Genomic DNA, 19,043 nt, shown 5'->3' with positions numbered 1-19,043 from the left:
ATATCTAGCTGAGATATTTTAATTATGGACAGCACAGGTAAGGTTGTGCCATTTTTTAAGAACACTTGGTTAGGAAAAGTGAGGAAATTATAGACCGGTGGGCCTGATGTCATTAGTGGGCAAGTTGTTGGAGGGGATTCTGAGGGACAGGATTTCCTCGTGTTTGGAAAGGTAAATTCCAATTAGCGATAGTCAACATGATTTTGCTTGTGAGAAATCTTGTCTCAATAATTTGATTTAGTTTATTGAAGAATTGACGAATAAGATTGATGAAGGCACAAAAATAGAACTGTGGAATAGAATATGAACTTTAATAAAGCATTTAAAAATGGTTCCGCATGGGAAACTGTTAAGCATGGTTTGATCGCATGGAATGCAGAGAGAGTTGTAGATACTTCGCTCAAAAGTAAGAGATGAAGGCAATTCTGGTGCAGCATACTTTATTTGGCCTGGAGGCCTGTGACCAACAAGGATCTAATGAATTTTGTCATTTCTGTAAATGATTTGGATGTGAATATAAGTAGGAATGGTTTGTGAGTTTACAGATAACACCAGAATTGGTGAGGTGGTGGACAGTAAAGATGGTTAACCTAGAGTAAGACGGGACCCTGATAAGCTGAGCCAAAGTGCCGAGGAGTGGCAGATGGAGTTCATGTCAGACAAACGGATGGTGTAACATTTTTCTGAGCCAAATTGGGTCAGCACTTGTAGGCAGGATCCTGGGAAGTGTTTCCAAACACAGACAGCTAAATAGAAACTATAGAAACCCTGCAGTGTGGAAACAGGCCATTTGCTCATCTAGTCCATACTGACACTCCTGATAACATGCTGACCAACACACCCATACGTTACCCCGGTAACTCTACATTTCCCTTAGACAATCCACTTAACCTGCAAATCCCTGGATACTGTGGGGCAGTTTAGTGAGGCCACTGAACCAACCCTGTGTATTTTTAGACTGTGGGAGGAAAACTAAGCACCCGAAGGAAACCCACACAAACACGGCAAGAAATTGAAAACACCGCACAGAGTGTCACCAAAGGATGGAATCGAACCCAGGTCATTGGTGCCCTAACACAGTATTGAGAGCCGGTTTGCCACCTAACGACCATCAGAGAGAGTGACTGATTTCTCCAGCTTTCTCTGGTTCTGTCACATCATGTGATGTCAAATTCCAGCGTGGTACCTCTGTCAGGCCCTCCTTTACCTTCACCCCAGTATTCACATTCCACTAGACAGGTCCTTAAGTTGTGACTGACACATTGCCTGCACATCTGCCCTCACACCTTCCCCTCCTTTCCAGATCAAGTGTTCCATTAATACTGCAGCATGCAAGATAATTGCTGATCTAAAATAAAACAAAGAGCTGTATACTCTGGAGATCGGTGACCAATACTGTTCTGATGTATACTCCCCAGATTTGAAACATTGACTCTGCTCTCTTCTGACAAAGGATTGCGAGAAAGTGACAACTGCAAATGCAGTGAATACTAAAGTGAATTCCTGATGAAGGGTTTCTATCTGAAACATAGTCTTTCCTGCTCCTCGGATTCTGCCTGACCTGCTGTGCTCTTCGGGGCCCAAACTTCGACTTTCTTCCTTCAGCTGCAACCAGACCCGTTGAGTTTTTCCTGCAAACTCTTGGGTATCTAATTTCCTGTTTTTAACATAAACAAAGATTTCCTGCAGTATTGACATCCATGCACATCTTCCACCAGTGTTTGCTTCTCATTCTTGGTTCTAAGCTGCAGTCAAACTTTCTGTATAAACTGAGCACCATGGTGAGATGAATGGTAGATTCAGCGAGATTTTTCTTGAGGCATTTCTTGATGTTACAAAATCTCTCTGCATTTTGTTCTAAAAACGCATGGAACAGAAAGGCTGAGAAGGACGTGGGCCAAGTGTAGGGATATGGAGTGAATGTGGACCGAATGTCATGGAAAGATATGTTCACAGGTTTCAGAATTCTGAATGTAGACATGTCGATAGCATCTGGCAAAATAAGCCAACATTACCAGGAATGCTGGGTGAATGGGATATTGGTGTGAGTTCAGATGATGGAGAGTTTTGCATGAGGATTTGTTCTGCAACTTTGTACCTGGGAGTGGGGTCTGCAGAGTCTTTGACTCTGGGCTGAAACTAACACTAATTTCTCAGTGTCATTTTCATTGAGTGACAGAGGTTAGGTCTGTGTGAGACTGAGCTAGTTTCCTGGTGTTATCTGATCGAACTCACCTCATTTACTACTCACCCCACCGCATGATGTCCCTATCATTCAATGCCAGACTAATTCGCCCACTCATCATGGTTGGAGGTACTCACCATCCCCGGAAATCCCTGGATATTCCGTGATCCCTAGCACGGATGCCAAAAATAAAGGCCAGTGGGCAAATAATTGAGCTTTCTCAGTGCGGAACTGCCCTGCCCAGTTTAGGCCTAGCATGGCAGATAAGACAATACATAATAGACAATTGGCGCAGGAGTAGGCCATTCGGCCCCTCGAGCCAGCAGCAACATTTATTATGATTATGGCTGATTATCCACAATCAGTATCCTGTCCCTGCCTAATCCCTGTCACCCTTGATTCCACCATCTTTAAGAGTTCTATCCATCCGTAAGGGGTAATTACACTACGGGTTTGTCGACAGGGGCAATGATGTCCTCGTGGACGGGGTAGTAGAGAGGGGGACCATTCTCTTCTCAAAGGGAGCCACACCACCAGACCCACCAAGCTCAACCACCCAGCCCAGTGCAGTATATGTGGTCTGAAGAAATGTCCAGCAATACAGGACAAGCATCAATAGCCTTCCCCACTCTGTCAGGATAAGGGACACCGTATTCTCTCTGTTCCCACACTCACTGTATATCTGTTATAGCACCTACCTCAGAACAAGGCTCATCCACCAACATTCTCACTGCTGCAGTCATCACATCCCCCTCCTCCTCTCTCCCTCGCCTTTGATATACCCCCACAAATTTATAGAATGCTCTGGAGAGTGCTGATTATGGAATATTCCAGATAACGTTCCAAACAATTCCCAGTTTCAGAATGACAGTGCACCATTGTGGAAAACATGAGGGGAAGGAACAGCTTTTTTTAAAATTAAAATTATATGCACACGAAATTGAAATCCATCATGAGGCCATTCCGTACTTCAAACGTGCTCTACCACTTAATAAGATCGGGAGTGATCTAACTGTCTCCTGAGCTCAATGTTAAAGCAACTTTCAGTCATTCAGCCCCCAGCTTCCTGTCACTGACCCCGATTCTGTCTCTGAGTTTGAGACTCTGCCCAGGTGTGGAAACACCTTCTCAGCATCTACCTTGTTGAGCCCCCTCTGTATCCTTTACGTTTCAGTAATATCATGCTCATTAATTTCAAGCACAATGAATTATCGCCTCACCATTTTAGATGCATTCAATAATTCAACCCTTTCATCCCAGGAATCTGCGTACTGTATCATTCTTGTTACTTGCTGCATCACCACAATGCCTTTTTGTTTTATACACAGGAACACTCCAATCCTTTTTTCCTGCTCCTTTGTTGGGAGTCTTCTTCATTAAATAACAGCCTGCCTTTTGGTTCGCAGTGTCATCCTCAAACTCGGATATATATTGCATTCAGCTCTCGCCATCAGGCTGTCAGAATAGACTGTAAATAACTGATGCCATCGGACTGGTATTTGTGATACCGCAGTAGATATGTCTTTATCATAACGATCCATTAATCCTGACTGTCCGATTTATATGTGCTAACCACCCGTCATCCCATGCTAATTCATTGTCCGTAGCACTACGAGCTTCTATCTTGTGTAAGAACCTTTATTTTGTGAAACCTTGTGGAAGATCTCTGGTAAGCCGCATGCCTCCCAGTTCCCCTTTATCAAGTCCGCATGTTACATTTTCAGGGCTCTCAGAATAACTTTGCAGGCAAAATATAGTTTCCCATTCACAAAACCATGCTGACTCTGCGTGAAGCTTTTCTAAATGCCCTTGAATTCTTGCCTTAATAAAGACTCTCGCAGATTCCAGGTAATTATAGTTGGGCTAACTGGTTCCTGCTTTCTGTCTCGCTCCTTTCTCGAAGACAGGCACCACATTGGAGGTTGCCAGTTTCGCTGGAATACTACTGAAATCCAGAGAGTTATGGAATCGTTCACACACTACCACCAGCCACTCTGTAACCACTTTTTAAACAAAACAACTATGAATTACTGCTGACCGGTCTTTCCTTACTCTTATCTGTTTGTCAAAAAAACCTTGTTCCTTTTGTTAGAGACAGTTCAAAAACTTTCCTTTTATTAACATTTTGTTTATATAATTATCATGCTTGAAGAGCCTTCCCCTGTGAGGAATAATGCAAAGTACTGGTGTAATTTATGTCTGTTCTCTGTAGCCAGTTCCCCAGTCACATCCTTCAAATGACCTCAAAATACTTTCCAGATTTCATTTCTATCTAAGGTCACACACTCATTTTGAACTTCTTTTATATGCACAGAAAAGTTTGTGATGCTTGTTTTTATATTTCTTGCCAACTTACTTACATCATATCTCTTGTTCCCCCTTTTCCTCGCTTTCTAGATTCATACAGTCACATCACGCATGAACAGACCCTTTGGTCCAACTTGTTCATGCCTAACTAAACTAGTCCCATCTGCTTTCACGTGCCCCATATGCCTCTAAACATTTCCCATTTATATATTTGTCCAAATGTATTTTAAATGTTGTAGCTGTGCTTTCATCTACCACTCTTCCTCTTGCAGCTCATTACATATACACATCACCCTATACGTGAAAAAGTTGCTCCATTGGCACTTTTACATCTTCTCTCTTTCACCTTACAGCGATGTACTCTATGTTTGAATCCCTGTCCCCCCTCCCCCCCTCTCCGGGGGAAAATACGTTGGCTCTCCACCCAATCCATGCCTATCATGATTGTATAAACTTCTATAACGTCACTTTTCAACCTCGTCCACTCCATCTAATACTAACTTCAAGAACAAGCATTTAATCGTAAGCACTGCAAATGTGAAACAATATTCAAAATGACAGGTAAACAACACAGACATAACTTCATACTGTGATTTGCTTTATCTCAAAGTAACAAAACTAAGTCAGCGTGAAATCCTTACCAGTTCCATTTAGGAAGTCAAACACTTGAATTTCTTTGTCGAAAGAGAGTGATGATCCTTACACTGAAAGCGTATCTCTGGCCAAATCCAAGTAAGAAAGGGAATTCTTATACCACACGGTGAGCATGCAGTTGCCTTTAGCAGAGTGAGATGAAGGCTGAGTATACTTGTTGAAATTTGGATCACAGTATGAATTCAGTGCAAAGGGAGAGAGGTGTTTTCAAGAAGGTTTAATCCAAGAAGGAAACTTTCCGGAATGAGATGTGAGTGGGAGGTGGAAAACAACACGAATATAGAGGCAGAGTCACACTGAGACCAGAGGCAAAGTGGCAACACAAAACACAGCTTGATGCTCGTGCAGGGAAGGTAGACTCAGATAGGAACCATTATATGAGAGAATGTGCTCTGTAATTGGAGACGGATAACCTGGAACAAGGAAGGGGAGATGAGCAGGGAAGAGGATAGAGCAGTAATGGCTGGGGTTTCTGCGGGTAATTCAGGAAGCACAGCTGAAATTCATGCCCAGAATCTGCTCACGGTCCCTGAAATATCCACCCTAAATCTGGGCACGCACTAATGTTCGTTAATTTGCGGTTGAATAGTAACCTTGACAGATTTTGACAACCACGAGCAGTTCATCTTCTTCCGAGTCCTTGCTCTCCTGTATGTCTCTCATTGTATGCAACATTGTATGCATTCTTGCATACAGTTCTCCAATCCAGGAGGAAACACCATCAAGTGAGGCTTTAGAGAGAGTAGCAGCGAGGAATAATTTACTAAAACTTCCAACCCCTGTGGGACCCCACGCACCCGGTGATTGTTACAACTACAAGAAAAAACAAACTAGAAAGCCTGGTCTGTGTGAGCTGGCCATTGTTACTACTATTTATTAAAAACCCTAAAAACCCCGTAGGTTATTTATTTGAGCCGTTTTCAGTCGGCAGTTGGACCTTTAAGATCTCTTACTAAAAAAAAATGAGAAACTAACATTTTATTTAAAAAGTAACAGCATTGACACACAATTTAGATGCCTGGTCCTTTACTCAATGAGCTTCCCCGTATTACTGAACGCAAGGTCCCCTGAGTGGGGCAAACACAGGTACAGACCAAGTTACAAGGATGTGTCTTATAACGTCTGAAACACGCTTGTCTATGAACCATCACACGGGACATACCGGGAAGGGAACAACAGCTTGAAAAAACACCATTTCAGTATTTCTGAGCTACCCAATGCCAGCACTCGATACACTAGGGAGACAAAACCCAAGGCCAGGGAAAGATACAGAGGGACAGAGAGATTTACTTTAAAGACAGAAACAGACAGTTAATTAACTGAAACGATGTGAAATTATGTGGAAAAAGGCAGGGCAGTGGGACCAACTGAGGAAGTGAGATCTTCGTGAGTAAAATTACAAGAATGAGAACATTGAATAAAGGCATTGTCAGATCAGTGGAAATGGTTCGTTACATCAAATTCTGAATCTGCTTTACTGACCACCACAAACAAACATAAACTTGGACAAGATGACAGCCCAGCATGGAGAGCTGTGCAGACCATGCTCGTGTGTTGCTCAGTAAACTGCACTATCTGCCCAGCATGAGAGTATTGCAGACTTTGCTATCATATGCTAACTATCCTCGCATCAGATTACTGCCTGCAATGGGAAGGTTTGGGGTGTGTGTGTGTGTGTGTGTGTGTGTATGTGGTTGAATGCGAAACTCATTGTTTGAGAAGGAACGCACATGGAGGAAACTATTTTAAATACAAACAACTGGCAGGCTTTTTATTAATCAACAGAGAGAACGAGGGAAGTTTCATGGACAGATGATATAAAGTGTTTGAGAATGTTAAAATAACGTCATTGCCAGTCACAACACCAATATACATCGGCGTGCACATGAATGACAGATGGATGGGAGTTTGGTGTGAGGTGGAATCAGAATTGTTTCGGCAGATCTGAAGCCGGGAGTATCAGCAGGTGATTATTAACTTCATTAAGCCTGTAATTCATAGCTCAAGGTTCAAACAATAGATGGAATTAAACCATTAAGATATATTCTGGAGTGGTGAGTATTTCAAGTTAGAAATGTTCAGGGCATGGTGTCAAGTATCAGCTCATAGTCAAAGAGATGTCCCACAGTTGTGACGTGTCTGCTTCAGCTGCAGATATTGGCCAAGGATGGGATGGAAACAGTGGAAGGAAGTTTTGTTGGTAACCAGAGAAGTGACGGTGACCTCTATGCTCTTAACAGCAAAGGTAATGATACAATGCATTGTAGTTCTCCCCTGAAACTGAATAGATCAACATAGAGACCCGTGAGTAATACTGCCAGAGCAGAGAGGGAGGCAGTAATTGAACACGTTCATTAATGTAGTTAGTCGTGGTCTGTAGAGTGAATATCTGGATTGGGAGATTCAACAGGAACAATAATAGTGACAAGATGTGTAGACTATATGAAATAAACATAATATTGTCATAACTGGTTTATAGAAAACAAAATCTGGACAGTGACACTGACCAGGAATACCAACGATAGCCAGGAAGGGATAATAAAAATATTGAATAATGAGAAGAGCGTAATAGATCCGCGATGATAATGACCACCAATAAAATGCAGAAAGATACCAAACATAATCGGATAAACTCCTGAATATTGTTGGAATATTCCTGTCCAATGTTCTCAGATTCTGATCCATTGGTGGAACATTCCAGTCTAATGTTGTCAGATTCTGATCCATTGTTGGCACATTCCAGTCTAATGTTCTCAGATTCTGATCTCTCCTCCCCCTCTCTCTGGATCTGCTGCTCCCTGTCAGTGCTGTCGGTGATGGTCCCGCTCATGTTATGGGTTGACACATTGAACGGAGCCCATTTATCATTAAACGATGGAAACCCTCCACTGGGATAATTAGAATCCATGGAGATTGGCATTAATCGCACTTACTGAACAAATAGGCTCAGTTAACCAGTTCAAAACATCACTTTTCATTTACTGGTTTTGGATGGAATGGATGAGGGTTGCTGAGGAATGGATCATAAATCTTTAAATCTTTTAAATCTTTTTATTAACTTGTATATGAGAGTATTAACAGGACACTGCAGGCGTCTATATATGTTCCACTCTGTTTATGAAAGGAAGCAGTTATAAAATAACAGATCGGCTACATTAAAAAAATCGGGTGATCAAGTTTCTCGATACTTGAGTATTTCAAGTTAGAAATGTTCAGGGCATGGTGTCAAGAATCAGCTCATAGTCAAAGGGATCTCCCACAGTTGTGACTTGTCTGCTTCAGCTGCAAATATTGGCCAAGGATGTGATGGAAAGTACGCAAAGTACGGTACTTCTTGACCAGTGTGCGGCCACTCCTGGTTTTAATGCCCTGTTGTCAAATCCTTTCATAACCTTGAGACAGAGCATTGAGACTGTTGCTCAGGAACAGGCCGAAGCAATTCTGTCCCTATGGGCCTCTTACACAGGGATAAGAGAATGCCATTCAGTCCATATTAGCCTGTTGCTACTAAAAAAGGTGGAAAGCTGGGATATTGGCACATTTTGCCGAAAGAATATTTCAAAATGAAGAGACGCATCGTTGCAGCTGTATGAAGTGTTACTGAGAGGGTACCTGGAGGAAATAGTGTTGTTGGTGTTTCTGTAACTGAGAAAGGATGGACCTCCATCAGATACAGTTTACTGGCTGCTCATAATCCACGGGTTGTTGTCTCATTTAATGTCTCGGATCTGTTACACAGGGACAGGAGGAGACCATGGAGCCTCTTGAGTCTATTTCAGAGGAACAAGTGGAGGTCATTCAGCCTCTCCAGTCTATTGCAGAGGGACAAGAGGAGACCATTCAGCCTCTCCAGTCTATTTCCGAGGAACAAGAGGAGACCATTCAGCCTGTCCAGTCTATTACAGAGGGACAGGAGGAGCCTATTCAGCCTTTCGAGCCTGTTACAGAGGGGAGGAAATGTTTATTTAACATTCAAGACTGTTACACATAAATATTAGTTTTAAACTAGTTGTGGAATAGGAAAGACCTGGTGTAAACATTGAAGTTCTAACTTTGAACAAGGCCAATTTTGCAAGTGTTAGGCGAGCCCTGTGAAAGGCTGATTGGAATACCCTATTCGCAGGTGAAGGGATGGTTGGAAAATGCAAGGCCATCAAAAGGTGGTTTCAGAGAGACCAGAGCCAACGTGTTCCTATTAGTGAGATGGGCAAGGCTGGTGGGTGCAGGGAGTGCTGGATGGCTAGATATATTGATGGTCTGGTCAAGGTAAGGAAGGAGGCATATGTCCGGTAAACAGAGCTGAGATTAAGTAAATCCTGAGAAGACTATAAGGTCAATAAGTGCATAGTCAACGGGGAAAGTGGGCCAGAAAAAATGTGGACATGAGATGGCTTTAGAAATAGGGTTAACGAAGCATTGAAGCAACTCTACACATCCTTTAATTGCAAAATATTAACTAGGGAGACAATAGGGCACCTTAAAGATCAGTAAGGCTACGTATGTGAGGAACCATAGGAGATGGAAGGGATACTAAACAAGTATTTTTCCTCGTATTTAATGTAGAAGAGGTTACAAGAGCGAGAGAATGAAGAAAAACATAGTGATATCTTGAAAAGTATCTATATTACAAGGAGATGTTGGACATTTTAAAACACATAAAGGTGAACAAATCCCTGGGACCTGATCAGTTGTATCCCAGAATATTGTGGGAAGCTAGGAAAGAAATTGCTCAGCCTTTTGCTGATATATATGAAACATTGATTTCCACAGGTGAGGTAACAAAAGACTGGAGGGTTGCTAACATAGTGTCATTATTTCAGAAATTAAGGAAAACCCAGGTAACTATAGATCGGTGAGCCTGACGTCAATGGTGACTAAATTGTTGGAGGGGATTTTCAGGGAAACGATGTATATGAATTTGGAAAGACAAGAACTGAAGAGTGCTTTGTACATTGGAGATGACATCCCACTGACTCGGTGGAATGTTTTGAGGAAGTGAAGATGATGATTGATGAATGCAGGACAGTGGATGCTGTCTTCATGGAGTTCAGTAAGAAAAACAAAATGTTCTACATGGTAGACTGGTTAGCAAGGTTAGACTTCCTGGGATCCAGGGAGAACTCTCCATTTAGGTCCAAACTTTTCTTGAATCTCGGAGACAGGCCGTGACAGTGGACATTTGTTCATTAAACTTGGAGACCTGTGACCACTGTCATGCCGCAAAGATCAATAGTGGGTCCACTGCCTTTTGTCACTTACACAAATCATTTGCACTTGAGTATATGAAGTATGGTCAGTACGTTTGTAGTTAATAACAAATTTGGTGGTGTAGTCGACAGTGAAGAATGATCTCTCAGATTATAATGGGATCTTAATTAGGTGATCTGAGGAGTGTCAGATGGAGTTTATTTTAGATAAATGTGAGGTGTTGCATTTTGGCAAGAAAAGTCAGGGCCAGACATATAGGTAGGATCCTGTCGAAAGTTGCCAATCAAGGAGAGCTCCATAGAAATTATAGAATACCTACAATTAGGAAACAGGATTTTCGGCCCATCGAGGCTGCACCGTCCCTCTAAACAGTATCCCACTGGACAAATCCCTCCCCTATCCCTCTCAGCCTGCATTTCCCATGGCTAATGCACTTTGCCCTCACAGCCAAGTGTACTATGCACAATTTACCATGGCCAACCTACCCTTATCTGTATAACGTTATACTGTCGGAGGGAAACATAGCATCCGGAGGAAACTCTCACAGACACGGGGAGAATGTGCAAACTCCACACAGCCAGTCATTCAATGATGGAATTAAACCCAGGTCGCTGCCCTGTGAGGCACCTTGTGGTGCAGGTTCTCCGTTCCTTGAAATTGCTGTCACAGGTAGACAGCGCAGTGAAGAAGGCACTTGGTGATCTTCCCTTTATTGGTGCGTGCTTTGAGTCGAAGCGTTTGCATGATATGTTGCATCTCTACAGGACATTGGTTTGGCCACTTTTGTAATATTGCTTTTAATTCTGGTCAACCTGCTGTCGGAAAGATATTGTCAAACTTGAAACGGTGCAGAAGAGATTTAAAAGAATGTTGTAGGTGTTGGAGGGTTGAAGTTACAGGGAGAGGTTGAATAGGCTGGGAGTATTTTCAAGTGTTGAGGCTGAGGGTGGACCTTAAAGAAGTTTATAAAATCAGGAGGGGCATCGAAAACTAAACAGTCAATATATTTTCCCAGGATAGACAATTCCAAATATAGAATATAAAGGCTAAAGGTGAGAGGAGAAAGATTCAAATAGGGACGTGGGGGAAAACATTTTCACACAGAGTCTGCTGCGTGTATGGATTGAACAGCCAAAAGAGGTGGTGGAGACAGGCACAGTTACACCTTCTAAAAGGCATTTGGATGGATACATGCATGGAAAGTGTTTAGAGAGAGATGGGCCATGTGCTGGCAAGGGAGACGAGATTAATTTAGGATATTTGGTGGGTATAGATGACCAGACCAAAGGATCTTTTTCCATGTTATACATCTCCGAGAGTCTATTGACTCTTGAGAGTTTAACACGGGAACAGGAGGAGGCCATTCAGCTTCTGAATTCTGTCAGTCAGCTGATTTGCTTAATTACTGACAGTCAAATACAAAAATACATCATTCAGAATTTGATGTTGTTTCACAGAAACACGAGAAAGGCTTTTAGTCAAGAGAAGCAGTAAGAAATGTGAAGAGGCCATTCAGTCCCTCATCTCCATTCCACAGGAGCAGCAGGTGAACACAGAGCTATTGGAGCCTGTTACTCAGGAGCAGGAGGAGGACATCTACTTTCACAAAACTTCGATTAGGAGGCACTCACTCAACTGCTCGAAACTGGGACACAGGGAAATCTAGAGGCTAGTGAGGCCCGAGGATCCTGTTACGCAGGAACAGGAGGAAGGGACTCACTCCCCACCAGTATGGGACACTGGGAGAAAAGGGAAGTTTGCTTGGAACAAACACAAATATATGAATAAGTTGCATTCGTGGTCCACACAATCCTGCCCTAACATTCACTCAGACCACGACTGATCTGATGGTGATTCCCTCATTCCATTTTACGGAGACTGTCCTCTCTGCAGCCTCTGCTCCATTTGTTGGTCATGTTGCAGACCCAGATGCTACAACAACAGTCACCATGACTCATTCAGGGGGGTGGGTCTAACCGGATGAGTCTGGATTTGAAGGGTCCAATCACAAGAATGAAAACATAAAATAAAGGTATAGCCAGATGTTTAGTTCTCTATCATTCACAATCCAACTCACATAACCAGCCCGTCCATTACACTTTCAGGATGGAGCACTGTGAGGATATGGCTAGCGTACTGCAGAATACAACCCAGCAATGTACAGAATGGAATTCTGTGCAGCCCACACCGATACTTGATCTATAATCATCGGCTAAATGCCCAGCTTGGGGAGCTGTGCAGACCACACTGGTTCATTCATTTATAAACCCAGGCCGTTGCATTGTTCGGTAGCACTGTGTTAGATCACTGCCCAGTGTGGGGAAACTTGCAGCCAATGTTGGAAGTGACAGGATGTGCAGCTCCCATCCATTTACAGCTCCATAACTCCACTGTGCCTTGACAAGGGGTGCCATGGATGTGAAAATCACTGCGATGTAGAAATGTAAATGGAAACAGTTTAAATACCAATAGTTCTGATTATGGCGCGTATCACACCAGTCTTGAAAGTTGAAATAACTGAGATAATACACAGTGAGGTGTTGTGAATGGTGCAAAGTATTTAGAGGGGGATGGTAATGTTGTAGTGGTTGCACTGTAAGCCTCCAAATCGCCAATGTGAATTAGAGGAAGAAATATGCAGGGAGACTGGGGAGACTTGCAAGAACAATAGGGTTGTTACAAGAGGTGATTTCAATTTTCCTAAAATAAACTGGGGCTTCCAGATGGTTAAGAACTTAGATGGAACGTAATTATTTAAGTGCGTTCAGGAAAGTTTCCACAATCAATATATAGAATAACCTACTTGGAAGGGACAAACTCGACCTTCTGTTGGGAAATAGGGCAGGACAGGTGAAGGAGATAAAGTGGGGGAGCATTTTGGGAAAAGTGACTAGAGTTGTTTTAATTTTAAAATAGTTATCGGAGGGCCAAATATTTTCACAGATTCAAGTCCTAAATTGGGGCAAGGTGTATGTTGTTGGAGTTAGACAGGGGGTTGCAGGGGATGATTTGAGTAGTTTGTTTCGAGGTAAAAGGATCTTGAGCAAGTGGGTGGGCTTTAAAAGTGAGATAACTCGAGTTCAAGGTTTCCATTTCCCTGGGAGGGTAAAGGGAAGTGAGACTGGAAGAGAGATCCCTGGATGTCAGGAGATATTGAGGCTCTGACCAGAAAAAAAGGAGGCGTGGCTCAGGTTCAGGCAGCTCGATTCAAGGGAATCCCTGGAGGTATACAGGGAATAGAGGAGTTTACTGAAGAAGGAAATCAGCAAGGCGAAAAGGGAATATGGGATATTCTTGGCTGAGAAATTTAGAGTGAATCCACATTCAGTATATAAATATAAAGTACAACTAGAGAGAGAATAAGATGCTTTAAAATCCAAAACAGGCATGCATGTGTACAACCTCAAGAGATGGGTGAAGTCCTCACCCCTATGTGTTTACCATGAAGAAAGACATGAAGACCTGTGACCTTTAGGAGGTTAGTTGTCATATCTTGGTACTGTCCATATCACAGTAGAGTTGTTGTTGGATATATTAGAATGCACAAAGTCAGACAAATCCTCTGGTCCTGACCAGATATATCCAAGAGCACTGCAAGAGGCGAGAGAAAAACCTTCGGGGCCAAGGTACCGGAAGTCTGGGCGGTAGCAAATGTTGTGCCCTTATTCAAGAATAGCTGCAAAGAAAAGCCTGGGAAATATAGACCAGTAAGCTTCACGCCTGTTTTCACTAAACAATTTGAGAAGCTTCTGAGAGATAAAATGTGCATGCATTTGGAAATACAGAGTTTGAACTGGAATAGTCAGCTTGGCTTTGTGCGTGGCGGATCATGCCTTAAAAATTTTGTTATAGATTTTGAGGAAGTGGCCAGGAACGTTGACGAGGGCAGTGTGGTAGACATATTCTATATGGATTACAGTAAGGCCTTTGATAAGGTTCCACACGGTCGGTCGCTCTAGAAGGTTAGATCGCATGGACTCCAAGGTGAACTGGCAAATTGGCGACACAATTGGCTTGACGTTATGAAGCAAACGGCTATGGTGGAGGTATGCTTGTCGGACTGAAAGCCTGTGACACATGGAATACCTCAGGGGTCGGTGCTGGGCCCATTGCTGTTTGTTATCTATAGCAATGATTTGGACCAGAGTGCACAACGCAAGATTAGTAAGTTTGCAGATGATACTAAAATTGCAGGCATCATTTACAGCCAGGAATTTAATCAGAAATTGCAGCAGTACCTTCACCAGCTAAGAAAGTGGACTGAGAATTGGCAATTGGAGTTTAATATAGATCAGTGCGACGTCTTGCTTTTGGAAAGTCAAATCCAGGTAAGAGTTTAATGATGAAAGAGAGGGCCTTAAGAAGTGTAGTGGAACAAAAGGACGTTGGGGATCAGGTGCACGGTTGTCTGAAATTTGAGTCACAAATACACAGGACAGTGAAGAAGGCTGTTGACACATTGGCCTTCATCAGGGCATTGAGTATCGATATTGGGACGTTATGTTGCAGTAGTACAGGATGTTGGTAAGGCTGCAGTTGGAGTATTGTGTTCAGTTTTCTTAACCTTGCTCTAGAAAGGATATTATTGAACTAGAAAAAATGTAGAAGAAATTTAGAAAGATGTCTCCTGGGCTAAAGGGTCTGAGTAATAGGGTTGCCCAGGGTAGTTTCCACAGATGAACATGGGGGAGAAAAAAAACTATATCCTTACTTTCCGTACTTTCCGTGCTAGGAAAAATAGTTTGTTGGACAGGTTAGAACCCTATTGTTCCTGCAAGTCTCCCCAGTCTCCCTGCATATTTCTTTCTCTAATTCACATTGGCGATTTGGAGGCTTACAGTGCAACCACTATAACATTACCATCCCCCTCTAAATACTTTGCACCATTCACAAAACCTCACTGTGTATTATCTCAGTTATTTCACTTAATAGGTAATACCACTTTGCATTTTGAGAGACAATTTGGAGTCAGATAGACCCTATGAAGAATTTTCAACTGCATGGAATGGGTCCCAGTTCAGATCAAAATCCTTTGAGCATTTTCACAAATATCCTCCCATGTCTCTGAAGTGTTCTGAACCGCAACTCTCCATCGCAGACATCGCAAAGCTGCACAGTGTCGTCTGAGGGGACACACTCCAACTAATGATAAAGGGTAATGACAGTGAGTGTATTCTAATCAATAAACACCCTCTTCCCTCTATCGGATCTGTCGGATCTGTAAGAGTCTGTTAAAAGTGTGTTTTTTAAAAAAATCTCTGATCTGGAAAGAAAATACTGAAGATGTCTCTACTAGGTAGTCCATGCGAGTTATTTGACCAATGACATCATTGTTTCTCCATCAAATAACACGTGGTGGCTCAGTAGTGAGCATTGCTGCCTCACAGCACCAGTGTCTCGGCTTTGGTTCTGGTCTTGGGTGACTGACTGCGTGGAGTTAAGATTCTCGCTGTGTCTGTGTGGTTTTCCTCCCAAAATCCAAAGATGTGCAGGTTAGATGAATTAGCCATTGATAAATCACCCACAGTGTTCAGGGATGTTTAGGTTTGGGCATTAGTCAGGGTAAACATAGGATGGTCGGGGAATGGGTCTGGGTGGACTACTCTTCCGAGGGTCGAGGTGGACTTGCTGGACCCAAGGACCTGTATCCACACTGTAGGGATTCTACTAATTCTAAATCACTTAAGCAAGGCACACCCCTTGCTCCCACAGTTTAAACTTGGAATCCATTATCCAAGGATGACAACCCGGTATACCAATTATAGGGGTAAGAAAAATGGTTTTGGCTGTATTGCCCTTAATCTGACACATTGTCATTCATGCTTTAACAGTATTGATAATTATTGGGTTATGATAATACTTCTTAAATGTTGTCACTTTAGCTAAGAAAAACAGTCTAATCAAGCTTCACTTTGTCTGAGAGGGTTCAATATCTCACAGTATTGACGCCGAGTCCTCAGCATCCCAGGCAATAACATGGGATAAAAATATCTTAATTGATAGCTTTTATCTGGAAGATCTACTCCCCACAATCAGTGAGGTAGTTGCAATCTGGTTAGCTTGATAAAGAGTCGCTTATGGCGCCAAATAAAAGAGATAAACCAGCCATAAAGTCTCCGAAATATCTGTCTGGGAAACACCAAAGGAATCATTCACACAAGGTATAGTACATGAGGAAGGACATTCATTTTAAGAACCAATATCCGACCTAGCCAGGATATTGGATTTGCCTCCCATCTTTGAAGGACTTGTTTAATTTTGTCAAACAAATGGACATAATTCGCGTTAAATAAATGATCAAAGATGGATGTAATGAATATACCGAAATAAGGTAACCCTTCCCCACCCTACCCCCCGTGACCATTTAAAAGGAAACCAGGATTTGACCTCAACATCATGTATTTCCCCAAGATTTCCCATAGGCATGGCCTCAAACTTTGTAAAATTAATCTTAAAGCCCGAAAAGGTGACAAGTGAATTAATACATTACATCACGTGAGCTGCCGAAATTGCGGGATTTGACAAAAACATAAGACCATCTGCATGCAACATAATCTTATGCGACTTTTATCCCACTTCTGGGGCAGGTATGTTGGGGTAATATTCCCTATTGCGCAGGATGCCACCGAATCTTACATTGTTGCAGGAATGGGGAAGAGATCAACCGTCCTGTGCCATTTCTGCGGGTTAAAGAACAAAATAAAATCCCTACTTGTGAGGTAGGTCTGCCTCCAGACATCCACCAGCTCCAGTTCTGCACACTAATTACTTACATTATAACGAGGGTATTGGGGGACCTTTGGACATTCTGTCCACCGTGGGGCCATAAGACAGTCGAAATCTCGTTCTACAATAATGTGCCACGATGCAAGATAACTGAATTTGGGAAACGCATCTACCAAAAGTTTAAGAGGGTGCACCAGGTGGCAATAAAAATTCAAAATACTGTATTAATTCCCATTGTTTAAGGCTTTGAGGATTATGATCCTTCCATGGGTGTTTAATATAATCTAGTAATTTAAATGGAAGATTCTTCCTATCCATTACGATTTTTCCCCCACACTTAGTATTAAAACATGAGAAATAAACCCAATCAAACCCGCCCTGCTTTAGCGTCAAATGTTCTTGTCATCAAGGTGCATCTCCTGCAATAGGACAACATTCATTCTCTCTTTTTTTAAGACGAGAAAGTACATTTTTCCTCTTGACTGGCAAATGGCTCCCTTTTATGTTCCAGGTGCACCATTTAAGCACATCATTATTCATAACACACTGTAGCAACATTTAGACTCGAGAGAATTTCATATCGAATTACACATCGCTGAGCATTAATGACAAAAGACTCATCGACCTTAAATCTGTACAAACTAAAACTACTGCAACTAACAAGCTCTCAAAACTTTCCAAAGTTAAAAACATAAAAAAAAGAACGAAACAAAATCCAAAGTACCAATGGCACTTGATAGAGTTTTCACTCCCCCACCACCACCACCCCCCCCCCCCCGCCCCGCCCAATGGGGACTCTTACATATCACAAAATGTTATCCTCTGCCCGCTTCAAATATGGCATCCAGGGCAATTAATAACAATTAATAGGTGAGCACTTAGTCATCACAACTACTTTTGTAACTAGCTACAGCTTGAGCTACACCCCAGACACAAGCAAGGAAAGAGAAAAAGAGTCGTCATAGCATGAAGAAGTTAGAAGTGAGTAATGTACCAATCCCCGACTATAATTTAACACTGGTTAATACCAGAAAAATCCAACAAAATTTCTTTCAGAGGGTAACATGATTATCTTAGCATCCAACTTACTTTAAAATATCCACAAAGTTTTTGCTTTCTCTGGAGATTGAGACAAGTTCATTGATCCATTCAAAGCAATACGAAGCACCGTTGGGTAGCGTAAAGAATACTGAATCCTGAGTACCTTTACTCTTCTCTTGACGTCATCACAATATTTTCTTTTCTGAAGCACCGCCGCTAAAAATTCCGGAAAAAGCATAATCCTGGAGCTCGCATGAATTAAAGCCATCGGAATACACACAGAATTTCCATCAGTCTTCCATCGGTTTTGAATTATATTCCTAGATATTCTGGTGCCGTGTCATTTGGTACTACTGTCTACATTTTCCCCCACATCGCGCATTCCTGCCAATCCCCGATAATCCTCGACTCCATTGTTATTGATGAACCTTCTGTCTGTGCCTCAAAAATATTCAATATCTCTGCCTCCAATGCTCTGCGGGGAAGAGAGTTACAAAGACCCACAATACTGAGAAAACAAAAATAAAACAGAAGCTCTGAGTGTGAGATTGATTTTGCTTTGTCTCCTTATCTGAGGAAGAATATAATTACATTGGAAGCAGTTCGGAGATGTTTCATTTCACGTATTCCAGGAATGAGTACCTTACATGATGAAGGCTTTAACAGGTTACTCTTGGAAAGAGAGGTGATCTTATTGAAACAGACAAGACCTAGAGGGGAGTGGATCAGATAGATACCCCCTGGGTATAGTCCAAATTTATTGTTATTTTTTAATAGAATCTCTTCAGTGTGCAGGCACGATATCCTATCCATCAAGTCCGCACTAACCCTCCGAACAGCATCACCCCCAGACCTGACCCCCCCTTCCCTATCCATGTAACCCTGCATTTCCCATGACTAACCTACTTAACCTACATATCCC

The sequence above is a fragment of the Chiloscyllium punctatum genome, chromosome 14 (assembly GCF_047496795.1).
Source record: "Chiloscyllium punctatum isolate Juve2018m chromosome 14, sChiPun1.3, whole genome shotgun sequence".
NCBI lineage: Eukaryota > Metazoa > Chordata > Chondrichthyes > Orectolobiformes > Hemiscylliidae > Chiloscyllium > Chiloscyllium punctatum.
This window is presented reverse-complemented; position numbering follows the sequence as displayed.